We start from the raw sequence: 23,803 nt of genomic DNA, 5'->3' as shown, positions 1-23,803 counted from the left end.
TGGAATTTCCTTTCCTTTCCTTCCCTTTCCTTTCCTTTCCTTTCCTTTCCTTTCCTTTCCTTTCCTTTCCTTTCCTTCCCTTCCCTTCCCTTCCCTTCCCTTCCCTTCCCTTTCCTTTCCTTTCCTTTCCTTTCCTTTCCTTTTTTTTTCCTTTCCTCTTCTTTTCTTTTCTTTCTTTTCTTTTCTTTTCTTTTCTTTTCTTTTCCTTTTTTATTCTTTTCCATCACACAGACATCTAAAAATGTAGTTACACTGACATAATATATTAAAAACAAGATTGACCCTCAATCTGAGATTAGTGCATATTTATCAGGGATGGTGTTAGTACACAAGATGAGGCTTGGTTAGATTTGCTCTTGATCATTAGCTAGCTTCTATGACTTTTCACATTCATATTGTAAAAATAAGACCCTTGAATTTACATTTCTATAAATACTTTTTGCCACATTGAAATTTTATTCATTGACTCAATGAATAAGTATGAATGCCAGTTTAAAATTTCTTGTGTTCTCCATATTTTTTTTCATGATTCTACCAATGAAACAATGGGAAAGTCTACTATTAGCGCTAATGGCTTCTTTGTCTTTCCTGCTGTTAGTCTCTCTATGCTTTATGAACTAGGCTTTATGCCTAGTTCATTCTGAGTGCCCAGAGTTCTTATGGCTTCTGGGAAGCCAGAGTTGGCTTCCCAACAAAATACACTAACTCAAATCCCATATTTATATAGATATCTAGATAGATGATAGATAGATGATAGGTAGATAGGTAGATGGTAGATAGATAGATAGATAGATAAGAATTCACAAATAATATTAGCTTTTTCTTGTAGCAATTAGAAACTGAAGAATCATCAGGTCCTTGAAGCCCTGAAATTAACAAATTGTGATAGTTTCAGAATACTTTGAACTAGGTGAGGAAAATTAGGTACCTTCTAGTATATGTCTGAAAAGTGTTTTTCGAGAGGTATTAATTTGTCTTATTGATGTGCAAACTGAATTGGAATGAAAATATCAGAATAAGGATATCTAAGATGGACTGGCCCCTAATATTTTCAAGACCCCAGGCAGGAGTATACAAGTGCAAGCCCGCATACTCTACATGTAAATATTTAAAGGTCATAAATCAAACTAGCAAACTCTCAAATAAACATGTTCTACCCTCCTACCTTGACAAATGTAAGTTATAACAACCTGAAAGGCCAGATTTGAATCTGAATTCTAGAATCCCTAGGAGATCTGTGTGGCAAGACGATGCCCCGGAAAGGCCTCTGGCCTCTGCAACCCCTCTTCACCCCCTGTACCTCCCCCGCCCCCCCCCCCCCCATGCCCTGGTCTCCTCTTCCCTCCCTCTAGCTGGTAGGGCACTACAAAACCCTGCAGGTGCTAGTGTGGAGATGACAGCCTGCATTCCAACCTCCATATATACCTCAAGCACTTACTAACGTTTTGGCACCTCTTAGGCCTAAGGATGCATACAGGTACCCCCCACTTTCCAAAAGTTTGCTTTATACCAATTTTCTTTTGCAAAAGACCTGTGTTAGTACCTGTATTTGCTAACCAGAAGAAATCTGAAAAGGATTTTTGCTTTTATTAAGAAAGCCGTTACTCTATTAACATAGGCCTTTTATGAAAGTGAAGTGGCCTAACAGGAACTTTTGGGAAGTAGGGGCTACCTTTTGCTTTATCCCATTTCAGCTTACAGAGGGTTTCATAGGAAGTCTCTACTTTCAGATATCAAGGGAAACCTCCCTATATTCCTGATGGGGTAAACTTAGGGGAGAAGAGATCAAGCGTTCTCATAATCTGGGTGACATAATTGAGACTTCCAGGGTGCCAGGTGTCATGTGTGTAGTCTAGGGAGTGGGGAAGAACTCTGAATAGCCAGACCCCTTTCTACGGGCTTCTTTCCAACAAGAGGGTGAGTGCCAGAGAAAATCTAGAAAAGGGGTTTCCAAAGCCCAGGACCCAGGGCAGGGGCACGTCTTTCTCACTTATGGAGATGATATTGATCCAAGTTCTCTATCATGCATTAAGGTGTAGGATTGAATTTGGGGCGTCTGGGTGGCTAACTTGAGCCTCTGGCTCTTGATTTTGGCTCAGGTCATGATCCCAGGGTTGTGGGATCGAGCCCCGCATCAGGTTCCATACTGGGTGTGGAGTCTGCTTAAGACTGTCTTTCTCTCTATATATATATCTCTCCCTCTGCCCCTCTCCCCTGCTCATGCTCTCTCTCTCTCTCTGAAATTAAAAAAAAAAATTTAGGATCTAACTCACACAAAACCATTTATCATTTTGTATCTGTACATTTTTATATGGAATTTTGAAAATAACGTTATATAAGTGAACAATGAAACTTAAAAATAATCAGCATCTAAATGGTGGGAAAATAGTTTGGGAAGTTACTTACACAGTTTGGGTACATTCATTTTCCAGGTGATACTTAAACTAGCTGTAGTTTGTTAGGAATAAGGGAATTGATGATAAATCTGGACTTGAGATTTGGAGGGGGTGTGTAGTAGACAATGATTCCTTCCCCAGAAGTCCACATCTTGGAGTGGGAATATGTTGCAAAGAGCAATTCAAGCCTCAGATGGAATTAATGTTGATAATCAGCTGGCTGTAAGCGAAAATATTATCCCATATTGTCCAAGTAATTGCAACATAATCACAAGGGTTCTTAACAGAAAAATAGGTCAGAGTGAAGCAGTGTAAGATCTGAGGACTCCAGTTGCCATTGTTAGATTTGAAGACGAAGGAAGGGGTCAGGAGCCAAGGAATGTGGTAGTCTCTAAAAATTGGAAAATAGCAGAGAAACCGATTCTTCCCTGGAGCCTTCACAGAAGAATGCCAGCCCTACCAACACCTCGATTTTCAGTCCAGTGAAAACCATGCCAGGCTTCTGATCTCCAGCACCCAGATAACAAATGTGTGGTTTTAAGTCATCAACAGCAGCAGTAGAAAACTAATACAACGGATAAATATCTCAGCCCAACGTGATGCATTGAAAAGCTCAGAACGTTACTGAAAACTCCTTATTAAAGTGTAAAATTAGGGATGCCTGGGTGGCTCAGCTGGTTAGGCGTCCAACTCTTGATTTCAGCTCAGATCACGACCTCACATTTTGTGAGTTCAAACCCCGAGCCAGGCTCCACGCTGGCAGCACGAGCTTGTTTGGGATTGTCTCTCTCCTCTCTCTCTGCCCCACCTCCACTTGTTCTCTCTCTCTCTCTCTCTCTCTCTCCAAATAAATAAACTTAACAAAAATAAAGTGTAGCATTAACATGTTCTAGGTTCTCGATTAACCTTTCTTAAAAATGAGGATTAATTTTCTTAAAAATATAGATGAATTTACAATTAGGGTAAAAAAAAATGTTGTTAACTCCTCGGTACAAAATTATATTATGATGTGCTTAGCATAGTGTATGTATCTGCAAATTTAGTCTTGCGGTAGATGCTACATCCAGGTAGCCGAGAGATTAGTTGTGTTATTTGCATTGTAATCCGATGAAAAAAAAGAAGCGATGAGTTTAACCAAATAGAGAATGCAAAAGGAATTTCAGTAGTCTTCAGAAGGCCTCAAACTCAAATTGCAAAGTGGCCCAAGTCTTGAGCAAGAGTAATGACATGTGGGCTTGCCACTATGATGCTCTATGTACATACAGATATTGGATTAAGATGAATTTTTCTTCTTTTCTTTTTTAATTGAGAAAAGGATTCCTAATGGATTTGTTCATGATATCTTGAATCATGAACTGAAGAAGAAGGGTGTGTTAAATTTTTTATTGATGTTCCCATAGTTTATTAATTAGTAGAAGATTCTACATACTTAAACTGTTATTAGTTTTCCCTGAAAAGCTATTATTAAATCATATGTGTATATGGGTGTGTGTCTCCATATACAGGCAATTATATTGAGAACCATGGGGTTAAGGGAAGATAAAAAGTAAAATAACGACTTTCAATTTCTTCTTGACCTTGAATGTACTGAGGTTCCCGAAATAGCACAATATGCAGTGAACACAATAGTAATATAAAATGTAGATAAAAATGTAAAGCGGTGCAATCAAACAGATATTAGAATTTAAATCCATTTAAGACTTTATCATCAAAATCATGTGTAAAAATCAGAGAATTCATATTAAAAGGAGCAGACGTATTTCACCATCAAAGGCATTTCTTAAACTGATTTTCCTCACATCAGGTGGCTTTCTCTGGCCCTCCTCCCACTTTTTTTTTTTTTTTTTTAATCAAGCCTAAGGAAACCTATAGTGAAGTTCTCTAATAACAAAGTATAATGGGGCCTCCTACACCACTGTATGTTGAGGGCTGTCTATTCTATTTTTAAAAGTCTCCAGGGAAGGAGCTTCTAACTTCCTTGTGAATCTCTGACTTCGTACCTGGCAATCTTCCCCTCCCTGGGTCCCCAGGCTGGTCTTCCTCCCTTGCTTAAGAATTTATTATAGATCAAATTATTTTAGGGTTCTGAATATATTGTTATATTTAAACGATACTTTCCCCCAAAGGGGCTCAATTAAAAGAGTGCAGGATGTCTGTACAGTGGAGTGCTATCTCCCAAGAAAGGTGTTCAATTAATATAAATGGGGGAGATTCAGAGGATAAACACAAGTCAAAACCTCTCGGATGAACCCTTTCAAAAGTTTTGCAGCAACTGGAATGTGAGGTATGTCTTCTTTCTTCTGATTCTTCCTGGTGTTGTGAAATTACGTGCTAGTGAAGGCAGATGATCCCAGCCCAAGTCCTGAGACTAACCTTGGCCACACTGTTGGTTAGTCAGAGGGCAATGATAGTGCTTCCTTACTTACGTTTTTATGTGCACTAATTAATATTTGTATGGTATTTTCAAAAATATCAAATCTTATTAGGATCTCTGGGTTTGATACTGTTATTACTCCTCAAGGTATTTTTATGGCCATTTTCCTTCAAAAATTAAATAAAACTGCCAAAAAGAATAGAGTTCTATTTTGTCATAAAATTATTGTGACATTCAGGAGGAGATATAAATATTGAATTTTTTTCAAATGTCCCATATTTCTCTTAATGTTCTCTATTACCTTTATACTATTGTTATATCTTCAAAAAAATAGCAGCACGATATAACTTGGAATTTTTAAAAATACTTCTAATGCTATTCAATACTATTCTTAATGGAAATATCAGTTAGGCTCTCTAATGAATGTAAACAGTGAAAATGTTAACTTATTCACTTATGTTAACTATTTGCTGTTTACTTTGCTTTTGGGAAAAGGGGTGTATCCATTTTGTGTTTTATGTTTTCTTGTAAATCATTTATAAAAGTTTTTAGATCAAAAAAAGATTTAGATTCTAATTTTTGTATTACATCTTCTTTATTAGAATGCATGTGAGAGCAGATTTTCAATTGATCTCACTTTTTAAAAAATTTTTTTAATGTTTATTTACTTTTGAGACAGTGAGAGACAGCATGAGCGGGGGAGGGACAGAGAGAGAGGGAGACACAGAATCCGAAGTAGGTTCCAGGCTCTGAAGGTATCAGCACAGAGCCTGACATGGGGCTCAAACTCACAAACTGTGAGATCATGACCTGAGCTGAAGTCAGATGCCAGACCTACTGGGCCACACAGGCGCTCTTCAATCGATTTCACTTTTGAGGATTTCTCCTTATTCTTGTTAAGAAAAGAAAGTTATCTTTGTGATGAGCAAGGTATTGTTGTCTGCCAGTATGTTGGTAACTGGCTACTTTCAATATTGCAGGTCAACTTGTTTTCCCATTTGCCATTTGTTTAGGGAAGGGATTTACAGTCCTGTTTGTCTACACTAAATGACTGAACTTATTAATGGAGCTCAAGGGAGAGTGGGGGATTTTTGCTGTTGTGTGGTTTGTATTTTGTCTTCTGATATGCTCCCACAGAAACAGAGCAAGTGTACTTCTCCATTTAAGTTTTCTTTTTTAATTGTTTTTTAACGTTTATTCATTTTTGAGACAGGGAGAGACAGAGCATGAATGGGGGAGGGTCAGAGAGAGAGGGAGACACAGAATCGGAAACATGCTCCAGGCTCTGAGCACAGAGCCCGATGCGGGGCTCGAACTCACAGACTGCGAGATCATGACCTGAGCCGAAGTCGGATGCCCAACCGACTGAGCCACCCAGGCGCCCCTTTTCATTTTTTTTTTTTTCATTTTTTTTTTACGTTTATTTATTTTTGAGACAGAGAGAGACATTAAAGGTGTCAAATATGAAGTATAATAAAGATGAATTTCTTCTTTTACTTCTCTTCCATTTCAGTTATTAATATTAATAATAATATTAATATTATTTTAAACCAATGATTCCGGAGGTGCCTGGGTGGCTCAGCGAGATAAGCTTCTCACTTAGGCTCAGGTCATGATCTCATGGTTTCCGGGTTTGACCCCACACTGGGCTTTACACTGACAGCTGGAGCCTAGGGCCTGCTTTGGATTCTGTGTCTCTCTCTCTCTGCCCTTCTCCTGCTCATGCTCTCTCTCTCTGTCTCTCAAAAATAAATTAAAAAAAAAAAGTTAAAATATTAATGATAATGATTCTGAATTAAAAAAAAAAAAGTATCCTGATCATTGTTTTCTGTTCTGTCCTTTATTTGCACATGTTCCTGGAACCCCAGAATGCTGGCTAGTGTTCAAGGAAGTGTTTCAGACTTTCTGTGTGCCGTCTCCTATTCTTTCTTTCTAAATTTCTTGAAGATTTTTTTATTTTTATTTCAGTATAGTTAACATACAGTGTTATATTAGTTTCGAGTGTCCGGTATAGTGATTCAGTAGTGATTCAGTAGTTCTACAGCTACTCAGTGCTCATCAGGAAAAGTGTACTCTGGATCCCCTTCATTCACTTCACCATCCCCCCATGTGGTCCGCTGTACTTTCTCACCTCCATCCGACTCAGGAGGTGGAGGCTGGAGGACAGAGGCTGCGTGTTTTCCCTTTTGCTTTCTAAGCCCATCTTAGAGTTAGATACGAAGAGCGTTCGTATTGAAAGGAAAAAAGTAGCACGGGGATGTCATTCGTTGTACCCAGATGCACGTAATTTAGCCAAAAGTTCAAATCACGGCAAATAATGGAAGCAAAGTTTCCCCTTTTTTCAGAGGGGGAAGGGGCAGAGAGAGAGAGAGAGAGAGAGAGGGAGAGAGGGAATCCCAAGCAGGCTCTATGCTCAGCACGGAGCCCCACATGAGCCTGATCTCAAGACCGTGAAATCACGACCTGAGCTGAAGTCAAGAGTTGGATGCTTAACCAACTGAGCCACCCAGGAACCCCCAAAGTTTCCCGTTTTTTATGTTTTTCTGTAATGCTTAACTATTGTCCATCTCGGGTCTAGTACGTAATTTCCATTTTTCATCTTCACTTTTAAGAAAGGATAATTCTTAATTTCAGAAAATATTGTTGAAAATGCTTCATATTTCTTAATGAAATGTGTCATATTAGTGCAAAAGCTTCTCTTAGTCACTCTTCGTATTGTTCAAATACCTTTTATCTTTTTTTTTTTTTTTTCAGTAATAACCTATTCAGCTTCTGAACAGATTGTAATGGAGAAGCAGTGAGATGGGGGAAGAAGGAAATATTATTTTTATATTGTTTTATATAATTTACTTTATGCATTATGTGTGTGGGGGGGTTAAATTTCTTAAAATAAATTGGTTCAAACTAAAGTCACAATTCTCAGTGGATTAATTGAACAGTTGGAAAAGATATCATTTATTTTTTTTCCATTAGAATGCAATTTAAAAGGTATTCCTAATTGCAGTAAATTTTGAAATAAGACTATTTACAATACTTTATTTTGTTCACCTGATATTGTAACAAATTAAAGAATGCTTTCTTTGCTGGCATGGTAACATGTCCAAGAAGAATAAATGTTGGTAAAAATCTCGTAATTTGTGCTATTAAACAAAATAATATTTTAAAACCTTGTTTCCTTGTATTTGTTATGTCCTTAGATCTAAAAGAAATATTAAATTAGGGTTTTGGTAGTTTGGAATATGGACTCACGACAAGGTATGTGAACCTGCTTTATAAAAAAAAAAAGATTATTCTGAAATTTATGTGGATTTATTGCACATTTCTCTTTGAGGTGAGCAAAAGCAAGTCTGTTATTGCTGATACAACTTGAAAGCTTATTGAGGGAAATAAACACTTCCTTTATTTCTTAACAAAAAACTGATTTTAAATGTTGGGGTTAGAAACCTACTCAACATTTTTTTTTCAACTGCTCTCGCTCTAATTCATAATTACAAGCTTATTCCAATCTCTGCATAATGAAACCACATTTTAGACCAACAGCTGTTATCTGCTTTTTCTGGTAGCCTTGGGGGTATGAATATTTTAATATTCATTTTCTATGTGCAGATAAACTAAATACTTCCTACTGGAAGTCTATCAAAGTAATCACAAAAATCTTAGTTGCTGTTCTTTCTTCCATGTAACTCATTAAAAAAAAAAAACAAAAAACTGCTCACTTTATGCTCCATTTGCCATAAACCTGAAAGTGATTTTTTTACGAAACATATAAAGAAGAATATGGGGAAATCCAGGAATATAACAGATCATGGGAAAGCGTAGAGCCGTAGTGTTTTGGTGACCTGAACTTCCATTCTCTTCCATTTGTGCACTCAGTTTAAGCCTCAGCATTTTGCTTATGGCAAATCTTTTTTTTTAAATAACTGGTTTTGTGTTAAAGGCTGTGATTTTCACTTATTGAAATGGTATTAGGTTTTATATGGAAATAATATGGCCTAAAGGTAGATCACCCCACCACCCCCAGTCTTCCAACATAAACTTACACACACCGTTGTAATGCAGCACACGACATATGGCAACTTTTGGTTCAGGATGGGCAGTGAATTAATAGAAAAATTAAAGTTCTATAGCCCAGTAAAATCTAAAAGTGAAGAAGCACATAGAAGGGTGGTGTGAGAACTCTCAAGGAAAATAGAAATAGATGAATTTGTAGCTAGAGTTGAGAAGTCAATATTGGGAATGGTTCAGATAGATTCTTCCTATTTTTTAAAAATGTCTATTTACTTATTTTTGAGAGAGGAGAGAGAGAGAGAGTCAGAGAGCGCATGCGCAGTCAGGAGAGGGGCAGAGAGAGAAAGAGAGAGAGAATCCCAGGCAGGCTCCACACTGTCAGTGCAGAGCCCAACACAGGGCTCAGACTCACAAACTGTGGGATCATGACCTTGAGCTGAAATCAAGAGTCGGATGCTCAATCAGCTGTGCCACCCAGGCGCCCCATGATTCTTCCTATATTTATGTCTGTAGGTAGATATTTTAATCTGTCTGCATTTCAGCAGAATATTACTACTTCTATAAGCAATATTTTTGTGTGGAAAACAATCTGTGCCATTAGGGCAAGATCAAATTATCTCATTAATGTTAAACCGTGACGATCTAAACATATTTGGGGTCTGAGCACCATGATGGAAAAATAATGCCAGGAGGAGAAAAAGCCACATAAAATGCTCTATGTAATGTTTTTCTAGTTACAAGGACCAAGTTCTTCTGTGAAAGCTTATTTGGCTTTAGTGAGCACTATGTGATGATGTCCTACATGATCTTTCTTTCTGACTTTATGTTCTTGGCTCTTGGGATAACAGAACACAAACACTCAGGCTCTGGGTTTTTCAGAAACAGATGCTTCTCCCTCTTTTTTAAAAGTGGATACATTTGGTAGGTCATGATGGTGAGAAGAGGTAGAAACTTCTCATCCTTTCCAGTGGCTGTAACAGCTAAGATTTTCGTGCTCATCTCTACTTTGCACATTCCTCCACTCTCCTTGGGCTCGTCTCTTTTTCTTTCCCCTTCTCCTTCTCCTTCTCCTTCTCCTTCTCCTTCTCCTTCTCCTTCTCCTTCTCCTTCTCCTTCTCCTTCTCCTTCTCCTTCTCCCTCTCCTTCTTCTCCTCCTCCTCCTTCTCCTCCTTCTCCTCCTCCTCCTTCTTCCTCTTTGTCTCCTTCTCCTTCTCCTCCCCTCCTCCTCTTCCTCTTCTTCTTCTTCTTCTTCTTCTTCTTCTTCTTCTTCTTCTCCCCCTCCTCCCCCTCCTCCCCCTCCTTCTCCTCCTCCTCCTTCTTCTTCTTCTTCTCCCCCTCCTCCCCCTCCTCCTCCTCCTCCTTCTCCTTCTTCTTCTTTCTTTTCCTTCTTTTTTATTGTGACTTAAGAAGTCCCTTCTAAATATCAGAAAAATTCCACTTCTTTTAAGCCTATTTCTCATTGTTGTTTCTTTGTCCTCATGTCTTAACAGACACTTGCCTTTCCCTCCACCATTTTCAATGGAGTCCCAGCTTCTTCAAAGATCCCACCAGAATCCTGCCCTTTCCCCCCACATTCCTTATCTTTCAAAGTCCCTCAAGTGTCTCTCTACCCACTGAAGATTATCACTGCTGCCCTGTAGGGCTTCCCACATTTGGTTTTTATATTCCTAAGGATATTCCTAACATTTACCAAGTAACTGCTCTGTGCTGATGTGCTACTAAACACTTTGCATGCCTTCCTTCCTTCATTTATTCCCATCCTTTAGAGGTCTGCTGTTATTATTTCCATGCTGTAATGGAGGGGAATGAAATGTACTGGGGTTGAATAACTTGTGCAAAGACAAACAGCAGTTAAGTGGTTGTTTAAGTGGTATAGCTAGGAGGCAAAGTTGGGTCCCGTCCGGAACTCAGGCTGTCAGTCGTTACGAGCACATGAGTGTGTTTACTCTCCATCTTTCTCAGTGACACTGGCGTTCTTACTGTCAGTTCATCAAGTGCTATGAATTCCCAGTTTCAACATTCTGGCATTCAGCTTTCCTGTACAGGTGCCATAACTCCGGGACTGCACACAGTAGTCCAGCTCTGGGCTCTTCACAAGCACGGAGTCTTGGTCTGCCATTCTCCCTCTGTTCACCTCCACTGAACCTGCTTCTCGGTGTCTGTCTCTCATCCTCATGACCCACATCCCCTCTCATTTTGCCCACCTTTTCACTTCCTTTGACTATGTCACCTTCTCCCACCTGAACACTCTGGTAACCTCAAGCTTTGATGCTTCTTACCCATCCGTCTAGATTCCTAAAGTCTCTTGTTTTTTAATGAGCCTTCAGTATCAAGCCCCCGTCTAAAATAATTCCAGAAATTACTCTACTCATGCCTCTCTTTAGATTACTAGAAACAAAGAAACGATTCCCAGGGTATCCTGTGACTTTAAATTCTGTTTCCAAGAGGATGTGCCTCACGCTGCAGTTTGGCACTTGCTGCTTCTTGGAACTTCTTCTTATCCCCTTTGAGTCCTTGTTGCTTTCTCCTTAGGCCTCATTCCAAACCTGCTTTCATTTTTTTCTCTTTCTCCCAAGCCAACCTTCATCTCAGCAGGGATCCACTGTAACCTTCTCCCAACCGTCCCTGGCTCGGTGCTAAGATCTTACCGCATCCTGTCCACAGTGGCACTTGCCCCCCTCATATATGCTAAGTTTTGCCCAGTTTTTATTTTGAGACATTTTACTCTGAGGCTCATTTGTTTCCTTTACCACATTTCAAGACTTTCTTATTCCAAGAAAGACTTGCCTTCATCCTTGCCCTCAAGCACACTTGGGCTTTCCTTTCTTAAAAAGTTCTTCACTTGACAGGCTGCCTCATCTAGCCACGATGGGATTTCATTTTCCCTTGACCTCTTGTTGTTCTACAATCTTTTTTTAAATAATGTTTATTTATTTTTGAGAGAGAGAGAGAGAGAGCAAGCAGGGGAGGAACAGAGAGAGAGGGAGACACAGAATCCGAAGTAGGGTCCAGGCTCTGAGCTGTCAGCACAGAGCCCGATGCGGAGCTGGAACCACGAACCAGGAATTCATGACCTGAGCTGAAGTTGGATGCTTAACCGACTGAGCCACCCAGGAACCCCTGTTGTTCTACAGTCTTAAATAAATGTCCTTAACTCCCTGGGTCTGTCCTCAAACAATCCTGTTTCTTTAATTCCTTAAAATGTGTCTTGCACACCCCAAATTTTGCTGAAATGCAGTCATCCATGAAGTTATTTTTGCTCAGTATTTCTTTTGTTCTCGTTGCTGACATCTCTGTGAAATTTGGTAAGTAAGCTGCAACTTCTTAACTAAAACATGTTCTTTTCTTGACTTTCGTAACAGTATTAAAGTTTGCTTCTCCCGGCTTTGGCCAATCTCTTCTGCTTATCCTTTAATGTTTTTTAAACATTAATCCTAGGAGTTCCTGTTTTTTATTTTTATAATAATTATCTCCTAGTTGGGCTTTAAACGGCCCTGTGATATTCATTTAAAAAAAAAAATCACGGTTTCCTTGCCCGACTCTCTAGTTACACAGGACACATTTTCACTTGGTTTCCAAGCCACCATTTCTTCGAGGTCTAGAATTGAAATCATTCAGAAGTCATACTTTATTCAATTATTGCTTTCCAGGATGCAGCAACTGCCTGCTACTTGATAGGCACTCATATAGTTTCGTTTAATAGTACTAGGAATGCACATTATCGAGAAGCTACTCTACTGTCCTATAGACAATACAATAGGCACTTTAGATATTGCATTTAATATTCTCAAAAGTCCTTCAAGGGCAGGCTTGAGGCAACCCCTAATGACTGTTTACCCCCACCTTTACCCACAATTCCTTTCTCTGAAGTCACATTCCAGCCAGGGATGGCCCAGTGCCACCATTCTGGATAATAAAGTATGAGTGAAAGTTTAAAGGGGCGGTCTTCCAGAGAAGCTTTGGCTTTTTCTCAGCTCCAATGCCTCTTTTCCCCCATTTGCCCTTTCCCTTGCTGCTTTCCAAGAACATGGATGTACTAACTAGAGATACTGCAGCCGTCTGGTGAATAAGAAATGCGGATAAACCCGGGTCTCTAGTGGCGTCTAGTTTCTCTTCCCTCAGATGCTATTTTTTAGGTCAGGGGTATCAACGTTCTCCAGGTAACTATACTCAGCTCTTGTATTCATCTTGTTTCACACCCCCCAGCTTCTCATATTTGGATTTCTGCTTTAATTTCGTGACTAATCTGATTTCAGTCTCTCCCACACCGCTCCATGGTGGTTACGACGGACACGCTAACCTTACTTACAGAGTTCGGAAGTAATGTTAAGAATACAGATGGAGGTGTTTGTTAGTGCTGATCATATTAGTTAGTGGTGATCATATTGCAAAATCCAAAATTACATCCTGTAAATGTATCCAATCAGCACATCGTACACCGAAAACTTACATGATGTTGTAGGTTAATTATATCTGAATAAAAAATTACATGTAATAAAATGTTGTGTGGATGCCCCTAGCCAAAAAATGCTGCTTTACACTTACATAGAGCTGCTATATAAATTTATACAGAACTTATATAGTGTTCATTAATTGATTAATTATGCTATTTAATCTTCATTAAAGTATGCAAAGTGTATTTTATTATCATCATTACTGAGAAACTGAGACTTACAAATGGCCAAACGCATACTCACCACCAGTAAGTGGCTGACTTAGAAATAGAATTCAGGTCCCATGACTCAGGATTCAGTGCTTTTAAAACCACATTTCTCTTCTCACACTGCTTTGCAATTTATTTTTGGGTTCAAGAGCCTGCTGGAGTTACCAACACTGTGATATATTGAGTGCATTTTAAGTAAATTTTCCCAGAACCTTTCTCCTTTCTCCACATGTAACTTTTTTTCCTTGACTCTCCAACATAACTCCCCCATGTTAGTCAGACTAGTTTAAATATAGTTTCTCAAGTCTGTTTATGCTGTTTTTCTGCTTGATATCAGTACTGTAAGCTTGGCTCAAATTCCACATCATCCATATAACTTTTTTATTTTCAACCTAACTAATTTGGGCTACTCTTTTTATATTTATGTAAAATTTCTTAGCAATTGACCTTAAACTCTCTTATATTACTTTCTAATAGTTTTATGCGTTGCTAACTTATTTATTTATTTATTTATTTATTTATTTATGAGAGAGAGAGAGAGAGAGAGAGAGAGAAAACGTGTGTGGACAAGTGGGGAAGGGGCAGAGGGAGAGGGAGAGAATCTCTTAACCCATGCCCAGTGTAAGCATGACTCAGGGCTTGATGCTTGATCTCATGACCCATGGGATCATGGCATGAGCCAAAATCAAGAGTCAGACACTTAACTGACTGAGCCACCCAGGTGCCTCAAAGTTATAGATTCATTTAGATCATGTGCTTGAGGCAGGGACTATGAGTACTTTACTATATCCTGATAGCATTCTAAATCCAATGCACAGGCCTGAAAGAAACATGCTAAGAATCACTGAACACACCATTTCTTGATTCCTCCTCCCTCCCTCTCTCCTTTCCTCCCTCCCTCCATTGCTTCTTTCTTTCCTTCTTTCCTTTCTCACCCCCTACCTCCTTCTCTCTTTTTTCTTCTTCTTTCATTTCTTTTTATTTCATCATTTGAACTGCTGAGTGATGAATGAATTACAAATATCCTACCTCTTCTTACAGTTGTCACATGCAAACTACCTGATAAATCATGAACTGTATCAGCTGACTTCAGCCTTCTGTGATCTATTTTGTTTCTGTTGTTCCATTGAGTCAAATCCATTGCCCCAATTTTTACTAAAATCTTTTAAAATAAATGAATACATACATCAGGAAAGAAACAGATATAACAAGCCCCTCCCAGTATTGCATGTAGATGTCCATGTTTCCCACCCCTCACTGTTGCAGTTGGATATTTGAAACAGAAGAGAATTGAAAACAGAGAAGCAGGACCAACTGTAGAATGCTATCATAAAAAGGCTAGTCCAGCCTGGATGTGCTCCATATTAAACTTATTGTGAGTACATTTCTAAGATGGTTTTGAGTTCCAGAAAATTACGTGGGGACATCACATGTCCATTCACTTTACTGCATAGGCACGTAAAATGGTGTGTGGAAAACTGGGTTGTCCTAGGACAATCGTGTGTTGAGTTCCAGCTCTGTCTCTGATGACTTACGTGACTTGAGATGACTATCTTTTATTTTTTATTAGATTTAACAAACAGTTATCAAGCATTAACTCTGTGTGATGCATAGGACAAGGTGCAGTGAGATGTGCAGGCACAAGCAAAACATTTCTATAGAGGCAGATGGTAAAAGTGTTAGAAAATAGATGCTATGCAGGCAATCATCATGCTGAGACAGAGAGAAGTTAATATAACACAATGGACTGATTTAAATATTTGCTAATTTGACCACCCATGGCCAGATCCCATGTTGGAAGCAATATGGCTTCCTTCAACGCTGGCAGCTTTATTGTCACATGAGGTCAAGTTACTGCCTATTTCGATAGCATCATGATGGTTTCCATTTTCCTATCTTTTTGGTGGAAAGGTGTTTATTTGCCTCATGTTTTCAGTTAGGTATTTTAATTAAGACTTTATGATCTCCAAATGCCCAGAGAGCCACCTTTGTTTTCCATCCATACTCATGCTAATTAAACTCACTAAGCCCTTGACTTGGACCTTAGACCTTTAGGAGTTCATGAAATGTTATGCCCAGAATTCGTGATCCCCAAAGACCACCAGGGAGCTGAGTCCGATGCAAAAGCAGAAGAGCTTTTATTCGAGCTAGCTCGAGCTCAATCCCCTACCTGCACCGACGCAGCAGTGAGATACCAGGGAGAGAGCGAGTTTCAAAAGGACAAAGGTTTTATTGGGGCCTAGGGGCAGTTGGTGAGGTAATGGCTGTGGCCTCAGCTGATTGGCTGGGGAAGGGTCGGAGTCCTGGGCGTGTTTAGACCAGGAAGTTTGAACGGGTGAGTGGGAGGTTACTCAAGGGGTGAAAGCGTGGTCTAGGTGAAGGACACAAAACAAGATGGAGTCGGATGGCATAGGCCCACCCCTTCAGAAACCCTTAAAAGTATATGAGAAATTTCCAAGCGTATGTATATGTATGTTATTCTGGAAAGAGTATCCAGTATTTTCCATCCCTTTATCTAAAAGGTTTGTGGTTCTATAAACATTTTAAGGATTACTACTTCAAGGAGCAATTTTCCATGTTTTCCCAGCAGCAGCTGGGATATTTCTCAGCTTTACTGGACATTAGCCATTGCTTCAGCATGTATGTTAGCACAAGGTCGCACATATGCATACTTACGGGAATTCATTGCCACAGTATTTATTATGACTGTGCTATCTCATATTTTATCACTTGGATTGTTCATATACATGGTGGGTGTGACCAATACAATTGCCTTCTTAATCCTATATGAAAGAGATGTGGGAGTGTTTTCTCCCTTCTCAAATTCAGGGCAGTCTAAAGGTCAGCCTGTCCTTCAAACGTTAGCTGGAGTCTAAAGGTATGGAGGCAATCACAGTGACTACTTGTGAGCAGTCTTGACATCTGGAAGCAAGTTAGTGAGCAGAGTTTGGAAACTCTGGATTGGCCTAGAAGTTTTTGATTGAGGGTGAGGAACCTACTAATCTACATCCAATAGGACTTTGTCTTTTGGAGCTCTGACCTCAGGCGAAGGAGTCCCCACTGCATTGCTTCCAGAAATGTTGATTTCAAGATGCCTTTTGGGCATCCAGTGGAGATTTTGATTAGGCAGTTGAAAATATGAGATTAGATCTTAGGAGGAAGTCTGCACTGGTGATCTAAAATCCAGGGTCCTCATCCTATAAAACCAATGGACTAAGTGACATCAATTAGGTACTAAGCATTAATAAACAGAGGTCGGAAGACCTTTTCTGAATATCCCTGGGTACCTTCTGAACGAGTCTACCTGAAGGATCCTGTATGTGTTCAACATCCAGGGGTAAGGACATAATGAAGGTACAGCAAAAGTACCTGAACTGTCACCCCCCCTCCCCCAATAGCTTGCTTTATTCTCTCTCCCATTTTCCTGTATTTAGCTTTAATAGCATAATGCAACCCTCACCCTGGTTTGTGAGGAAGTCTTTGTCTTGATGTATCTCTATGGCCCTGATCCTTTTGTGCTAACTTCCTCTTTCTCTGTGGGATGACCAACTGCAGAATCATCTCATTGACCTACACATTGTGGCCATTTCCCACTCAAAGAGAATGGGGCAATCTGCTACTGAATGGAGGCCTCAGGCTTTGAGTTCATGCACAGTTCCTAATGCTGGACCCTGCAGGACCATTCGCTCTGACATCTGTCTACTTCCAAGGCTCTCCACCCTTAGGATATTTCAGGGACATACTTTAACTGAAAGATCAATTTGTTTTTCATTCATCCCTGGAATCACCTCCTTCTAGACTCCACAAAAAGGTTTTAAAACCACAGGGGCAGCCAAATCTCCAATGGATCTAGTGTTTGCTGGTGGAACAAATAGCACACAGACCTTCAATCAGCCCAAGCTTCTCTTTCCCTCCAGAAAGGACGTTACTTTCTCAAGATACTCAATTTCTACAAAGTGAAGGTTAAAACTGATTATTTCTAGATTACAATGTTTCTAGAGAGTTTGTTAAACTGTCTCAATGTAGTGATTTCATATTGTGTTATGGATATTTGGCTTTCTGCCTTATCCAGTCCTGGAAGATAGTGTCCCGATTTCCCTCTCCTTTTCCAAAAACTATCACAATACTTGATGTCTTGATTTACTTTCTTGTGCACTACAAATCTAACAGACAGGTGTTCATAGAATCTCAGGTGTTACTGAGAATTTCTCCTTAAATCCAAAGTCTTAGGTTATTGCCCCAAAATATAACCCATGCAAAGTTGAGCTGCTTGTATAATAACTTACTCGTTATCACATTCAAAAGAAACACCAGTCTGGAAATTTAAATCTAGATCATAGAACATATGTTAAATGGTGATTATATTGCATAATACAGAGTAGGTCGGCTTAAAAGTCCTATGCCCAATTTTCCCAGAGTTTGCAAGTGAAGTGTTTTCTTGATAATTGTGCAATAAGAAGAATAATTAAACGTCCCCAAACAAAAACAAAAGTGAAACAGAAAGCATTAAAACCAATGGAATGTAATAGGTAAGGTTTATGTGGCTGCTGCAGTCATTCATAACTGTCCATTAAAAATTTTGTTTCCAATTTACAGTCTTTTTGTTCTGAGTGATTAGTGGTATATTGAGCAAATGTGATACATGTCCATTGAAGAAAATGCATGTTATGTTAAACACTTTTTACCAGTTTCTATTGGGTGAAAAATTCCATTTGAAAATCACATCTTTAGAATTTTGTTTCTATTTCTATATTATTGCCATAAAAAGTTTTCAATATTTTCACTCTGTGAAAATGGGCAATGACAACTTGAGCCCAATTGTCACTCAAATTTATAAGAAATTAACACTTAGAGATGAACTACATTTGTACTGGTTTATCTCCAAAAGTCTCTGGAATCATTTCTTTATGTTGGATCTTAGCAACAATGGAAAGTCCTTATATCCAATCTCTTACCACTTTCTCTTCTGTTTCTTGCTTAGTGTACCCATATTATTTTTTCTTCTCATCCAACAAATACTACTTCTTCCCTGCTTAATGACTGCTGTCCACTAGGTTACTGCAAAGATATGATATCAGATTGTGAGCTAGGTGGATAGTGAGGCAGTAGAATCGTAGTGAGGATAGTGTAAGAGGAAACAGCCATAGTTTTATGGAAACTTGTGGGCAATGAGAAATTGAATATGAATTAAAGAGACAAAATTAATTGGAGTGGGCACAAGCAGTCTGAAGTAAATGCCAACAATTATATCTTTGATGAGGGAATTAATATATTGCTGTGGTCCACAAATTCTTGGCATGACTCCAGGTGTGGTATATATCACCTTGAGTCTGGACTCTGACTGCTTGATCAGTAGCATGAATGCGGCCATGTCAGTTTCTAGGCCCAGACCTTAAGAAACTGGCAGCTTCAACTTCCTGTCTCTTGGGACTATAACTTAAAATCCAGCCACCATATTGGGAGGAAGCCTAATAAGCCCATGGAAAGGCTACATGTGGGTGTTCTGATCAACAGCTCCAGTGGAGGCTCCCGCTGACAACCAGCATCAACCACAGACACATGTGTGAATGGACCACCATATGACTCCAGTCCCCATCTGGTCAGGTACTTGTAGCCTCCCCGTTGACTGCCCAGATATCACAGAGCAGAGGCAAGGTGCAGCTAATGCACCCTTTCCTTAATTCTTACAAAATTTGCGAGCACAATAAAGTGCTGGTTGTTTGACACCACTAAGTATGGAGAGATTTAGCTACTTATTTTTTATGTAGAAACAGCAATGGAAACAACCAGTATCAGGAATAAGTATGCCACAACTGTTCAAACCCTATCTTCTTTTAATTAATAGAAGTCCTCTGAAAATCTCAAGTATGCTGCTGTACATCAAAAATGAGTGATCTGAGCTCCTAGATGTAGCAACTTGCAAATGTTTGACTCTGAACAGATGCTATTCCCTTTGAATAGGAAAAACTTATTCTAAAAATTGTTAAATTGTAAATAGATTTTCAAGCATGCGGTTGTTTCTTTGATGGTGACCTTGTCACCACTTCTAAACGTTTTTGATAAGGGGATCTTTTAAAATCAGAAGACTGCAGCTTGTGGCTGAGGTATCTAGATAGTCTAGGTGGCCAGCTTTGAACTCCTTTATCGTGGTGAAGTTGAAAGAAATGGCTTTACTTCTACCAGTAGGGTCTTCTGCCAAATTTAACTTGTACATTTCTAAATCACTTACATATTTTAAAGGATTAAAATTAAAGATGAGATTAACAACGTTCCTTTTGGCTTCAAAGGGAGAACCAAAATCTCCACAGAGCCTAAGTGGCAACCTCCTTTTCTGTTTGAAAAAGGGGGAGGGGGAAACAAGGATTTGACTTTTTTTTGTTTTTCTTCTTCTTAACCTCTTGTTTTCCAGCCAGGGTTGTTCTGGCGCAAACATTAGGATGTTGAGATAAACTGTGATGTTTACCTTAGCTTTACTCAAACCTAGGGTGACATTTAAGAAATTGATACTGAATATTTGTCCATTTCTGAACTTGGCTCTAACTCTAGTCCTTAGGAGGGTGGTTAATTTGACATGTTGTGGCAGAATTAATTTTGTTGCCATAACAGTAACTTTCCCCTAATAAATTTTTCTCTCTAGAGATTTCAACACTTCAAAAGATGATACAGCATACCTTTTGCAAACCGGAGGATGATAAGGTTTCATGTAGGCAATGGAGCCAGTGATTACTTCTGAACCCCAGCATGTAATTATGGAAGAAAGATGGAGCGGGGGGGGGCTTTCAACATGCTTCTGGTAGCAACACTGAAGGTGGGGAGAAATGTCAAGTCGGGGTTGAGGTTCAAAGTTAGGAGCTGGCTTCCAGCTCTGCAGCTGCTATAATTACACAATTCTGTACATTGGAACCATTTATCTTCTGCCAACTGTGGTAATTAATTTTGTCTTTAGTCAGTGGAAGGGGGATTGATCTTCTCTTTATGAAAAAGTTTCTCACGCAAATGTTTTCCAGTGTTGAAATGTCAAATGGCTTTTCTCCTGTTTTACAGGTACTTACTGGAATCTGAGCTCACGAGTCTCTGAATCCATGACTAATGCAAGTCAGAACCAAGTTTATTGATGACGGCCCTTTTCCTCCTTAGGGATCAAAGTTTTCCAATGTATATACTGATTACGGCTCTCAAATTAGCTCTAAGCCTATTTGCATGTAATGCAAGAATCGTTACCTATGCAGGTAAGCGCCTGTTCGTTGCATAAACAAGAAGTATAATGTTTTGCAGGTTTACATTTTCTTTAAAACCTTCTTGTAAATGTACAGTCCCTATGCTTAACAGAATTATTTAACCCAAATGCATCCCAGTGGCCTTGTAGAGTAAAGTTAGCATTTAAAAAGGGCTTGTCACTGGGCAGCTGTATCTCAGTTCCAGCAAACTTGGGTCATACCTTCGAACATTCTACCTCCCAAAGTTCGCTTGGTCTAATATGAGAGCATATGAGAGCATTTTGATGTAATTTTCCTGCTGTGAGTGGAGATATGATTATGAAAAAAATAAAAGAAGGAGGGAGAAGAGTTTTAAAGGACATGGGGGAAATGTTTATGAGCTGAATTATAAGCTATATTTTGGTTTTTACAGAAAATCACTGTGAATTAAAAACAGTATAACATTTTCATTTGATTTTTTTTTTCCTGGGTGTTCAAAGTTTTTGAACGGCAACTGTAAAAGATCACAATGGTTGAACGAAACTGAAATTCACCTGTGAATTTATCCTAAGAAATTAAAGAAATCAAACAATATGGGTGATTGGCCAAATGGGACTGGGCTTGAGGATAAAGGGAAATTTGGGAGTGGCTGGGGTGAGATATTGTGATGAGAGGATAAAATTGAGTGAAAGTTTAATTTTACATTTTTTTTCCCTGAAAATTTCTGTGAACTTTATGTTTCCTTCTATCTAACATGGTGTACAAATTTCAGACCTGGAAGGGTAACCATTTCAGTGCTTGTACTTCTCTAACAGTAACGTGAATATGAATCTTCTGGGGATCTTGGTTCTGATTCAGGGGGTCTGGGTTGAGGCTTGAGATTCTGCATTTCCAGAATGCTTCCTGGAACCACACTTTGAGCACCAAGGGTCTTGTCCCCTCTCTACTTCGCCTTCTGTCTACAGATGAACATAACGAGGGTAGAGATACTGAGTTTCCCAAGGTGGCACAGGTACTTAATGGCAAGGGTGTGAGGAGGACCAGGTCTTCTGGTTCCCCCAGTCCACTATTTTACTCATGGAACCAGAATTGTCCAGTCTGGTTCTATTGGTGAGAAGCTATAAACATCTCAATGTTCTTTGCAGAATATCCTTAAACATTCAAATGCTGAATTCATATTACACAACTCTGTGCTCAGTCAGGTAGCATCTTATAATAGACTCTAGTGACGGAGGTCAATTATTTAATTTGAGCAGTGAATGTGTGGATTAGCTCAAGAACAGGTCCAGAGTTTATGCATACTGAAGGTTACATAATTTGAGGAGTTCTCTTTAAGAAAAGTATCCAAGGTTACAAATAAAAATTAATGGGAAAATTATTTAGTTAGAATATTTATTTAGAATGGGAAAAGAAATGGAAGAAGAAATCCCAACAAGTAACTAGAACATTAGAGGAGATTTATGCCTCTGTCTTCTGAGATCCTTTAGGAAATTTACCACAAATATTTACAAAAAATGCTTCCTATTTGCAGCCTAGAACTTGCTCCCAGTACTGTCAAGAGCCTGCACCAGTGAGTGGTCTTAAAGCTCAACCTTCATTAACTTCATAGTAAAGCTACTTCTGATCTGAGGTGAAGTTTGAGAATCAGTGCTGTCTCCATAAAGTGGGCTACAGGGGCCTCAGGTGATGTTCTAAGGGGTCCCTAAGACCCATTCCAAATTCATTTCATGGAGGGAATAATCAATGTGTTCATCCTCCACAAGACTAGACCTCTTGAGAGTGTTATCTAGACATATTCTACTGTTAGTATCATAAAGGATATTATGTAAATGCTCATTCAGAAGGCAGAAAGAGAAGCCAATGGAAAACCTAGCAAGGCAAGAGAAAGTCAAGCAACTCTTGCAATTGTACCAGCTTTAGAACTTTCTGTCATCTGAACTCTATTTCCACTGTATTCTTTTATCACCCCAGTTATGACCCATTTCTTGCTCCTTTGCTATTGTTCAACACTTTAGGTCAGCAGGATATTTCTAAGTCACTGAAACTATAGCATTGAACTATAACCAAAACGTATAACCAAAATGTTGCCGAAAACAATACACGTGTGTTATAGCACTTCTGAATGGTCTCAGAAATTCCTATTCTGAATTTAAAACTACCTTAGGTTTACTTTTTTAAGGCACAAAACTCTGTTTCAAAAGACATTTGCTCTGTTTTACTTTCCTGTACTAGATAATCCCCCTTGTACTACAGTTTAGCAGAGTTTCAGCACAAAAATATGATGAAGCTAAAATTATCAAACACCATGATGGATGTTTAGAAACCTTCTGAGAGAAAAAGTTAAGAACGTTGCACATTTCTTTTGTATTGATATTATATGATGAATCATAATAATACATTTCAAGACCTTAATCTTGTCTGTTTGTATTTATTTCACTGGGATATGTAGTTTTGTTATATTCAGTGTTTATGTCGGTTATGGTGGATATTATAGCACATACATATAAAATTGATTTACGGTTGAGGATGATTTATTCAAACTAGACAAACACCCACATTAATTTATACTATGAAAATCAGCTTTGATTTTCTTTTTGTAGCCAACTTGGAAAAAAAAATCTGGTGAATCATTTAGTCTCAGAGTTTGCTTTATGAGCGATTTTCTCTGGGAAAAGAAGGGGGGACCTTCTGCTAAATTGGGGATCTGGGCAACCAAGCATCTCTAGGAGGAACAAAGGAAAAGAACAGAGGGGCTAATTGTTTAATTAGTAAATGTCTGCTTGGTTAATGACATATTAATGAGTTTTTAAGACCGTCATATCATTTACCATAAAAGACCCATGTGCCTATCCCTGGATGTACTGTATAATTAAGTAATGTGGCCCAGAGGAGTTAATCATTTAAAACCCTGTCATCTTTCTCAAGTTTTCAGATAGAAAAGCCAGCACAGAAGGCACCTGCCAGGTAGAGTCAGGGTGGCACATAATTTTGAACTAAATTGTCTCTGTGCAACGGTTACACAGTCAGATGTCTGCCCAGAAGCAGAATTTTTTTTTTTTTCTTTTGACAACTGATAGAGCTGCTAAGATACTGATGTTTGCTCCTTGGCAGTGAGAGTGTGAGTTTGCAGAATAGGGGCCATTTGAGCTGCTTTTGAGTACTTAAA

General features: G+C 39.0%; 1 long non-coding RNA gene across 1 annotated transcript in view; it reads left to right on the top strand.

The window, feature by feature from the left end:
• The window catches only part of LOC131513810 (uncharacterized), a 70,912-nt gene extending 47,891 nt beyond the window's left edge, over window positions 1-23,021 (top strand). Inside the window, exons 3-6 of the long non-coding RNA XR_009262809.1 lie at window positions 18,956-19,045; window positions 20,079-20,184; window positions 20,486-20,670; window positions 22,870-23,021. This is a non-coding gene — a long non-coding RNA (uncharacterized LOC131513810). The remainder of the gene's footprint in view (window positions 1-18,955; window positions 19,046-20,078; window positions 20,185-20,485; window positions 20,671-22,869) is intronic.
• Window positions 23,022-23,803: the final 782 nt, after the last annotated feature.

The sequence above is a fragment of the Neofelis nebulosa genome, chromosome 6 (genome assembly GCF_028018385.1).
Source record: "Neofelis nebulosa isolate mNeoNeb1 chromosome 6, mNeoNeb1.pri, whole genome shotgun sequence".
Classification (NCBI taxonomy): domain Eukaryota; kingdom Metazoa; phylum Chordata; class Mammalia; order Carnivora; family Felidae; genus Neofelis; species Neofelis nebulosa.
Note: the sequence above shows the minus strand (reverse complement) of the source record. Positions and strands in the feature narration are given on the sequence as shown.